Source organism: Nematolebias whitei, chromosome 8, assembly GCF_014905685.2.
Source record: "Nematolebias whitei isolate Nwh7 chromosome 8, NemWhi1, whole genome shotgun sequence".
In the NCBI taxonomy this organism is placed as follows: Eukaryota; Metazoa; Chordata; class Actinopteri; order Cyprinodontiformes; family Rivulidae; genus Nematolebias; species Nematolebias whitei.
Window position 1 is genome coordinate 1,445,375 of NC_056505.1, and position 1,207 is coordinate 1,446,581.

General features: G+C 36.7%; 1 protein-coding gene across 1 annotated transcript in view; it reads left to right on the plus strand.

The window, feature by feature from the left end:
• Positions 1-1,207, plus strand: part of rnf215 (ring finger protein 215) — a 16,694-nt gene that overhangs the window by 14,298 nt on the left and 1,189 nt on the right. The window lies entirely within an intron of this gene.

A 1,207-nucleotide genomic window follows, 5' to 3' on the forward strand; every position in this document is an offset into this window, starting at 1 on the left:
TAACCTTTTGTTAATCTTGTGTTAACCTTTTGTTAATCTTGTGTTAATCTTGTGTTAACCTTGTGTTAACCTTTTGTTAATCTTGTGTTAATCTTGTGTTAACCTTGTGTTAATCTTGTGTTAATCTTGTGTTAATCTTGTGTTAACCTTTTGTTAATCTTGTTAATCTTCTGTTAACCTTGTGTTAATCTAGTTAATCTTGTGTTAACCTTTTGTTAATCTTGTGTTAATATTGTGTTAATCTTGTGTTAATCTTGTGTTAACCTTTTGTTAATCTTGTTAATCTTGTGTTAACCCTGTGTTAATCTTGTGTTAATCTTGTGTTAACCTTTTGTTAATCTTGTTAATCTTGTGTTAACCTTGTGTTAATCTTGTGTTAACCTTTTGTTAATCTTGTGTTAACCTTTTGTTAATCTTGTGTTAACCTTGTGTTAATCTTGTGTTAAGCTTGTGTTAATCTTGTGTTAACCTTTTGTTAATCTTGTTAATCTTGTGTTAACCCTGTGTTAATCTTGTGTTAATCTTGTGTTAACCTTTTGTTAATCTTGTGTTAATCTTGTGTTAATCTTGTGTTAATCTTGACACACCATTAGAACAGTTCCCTTCATGTGTGAGCGACGTGTGTGAGTTTTTGTGTTGATGTTGTAATGTTGGTAACACCAAAGTCCATGCTCAATAATCCAGGTATAAAATCCAACAATGTTCAGTCAGCTCATCTGGACAGTTTCTTCTTTGTTTGTTTGTTTTTTGTTTTTGTTCTGAGACATTTCTATTCAATCCAGAAGGTTTCTTCAGTCTGAGGGATCACCACCGTGTTTCCTCACAATATATTTCATTATATTGTGAACACTGTTCTAACAGCTGCTCTTCTAGATGTGCTTTATAAATTTACTTTCCAGATGTTTCTCTTGTTCCTCCCAGAGGCACTAATGCACCCCCATACCCTCAGAGAGGCAGGTTTTGGACCTGTGAGCTGAACAGGTTCGATGGTCCTGCACCTCTGGAGGACATAGTGTCCAGATTTAGATGGACCCATCTAACCCCAGAACAGTTCTGGACTTCACCTCAATCGATATGAAACGAGCTCAGAACAGAACCAGACCTGGTTTTACTGGAGTTATTAACCACACGTTCCTCCTGGTTCAGAGCCGGTCCTCTGGTGGACCTGCTGACCATGAACCACACGTTCCTCCTGGTTCTGAGCCGG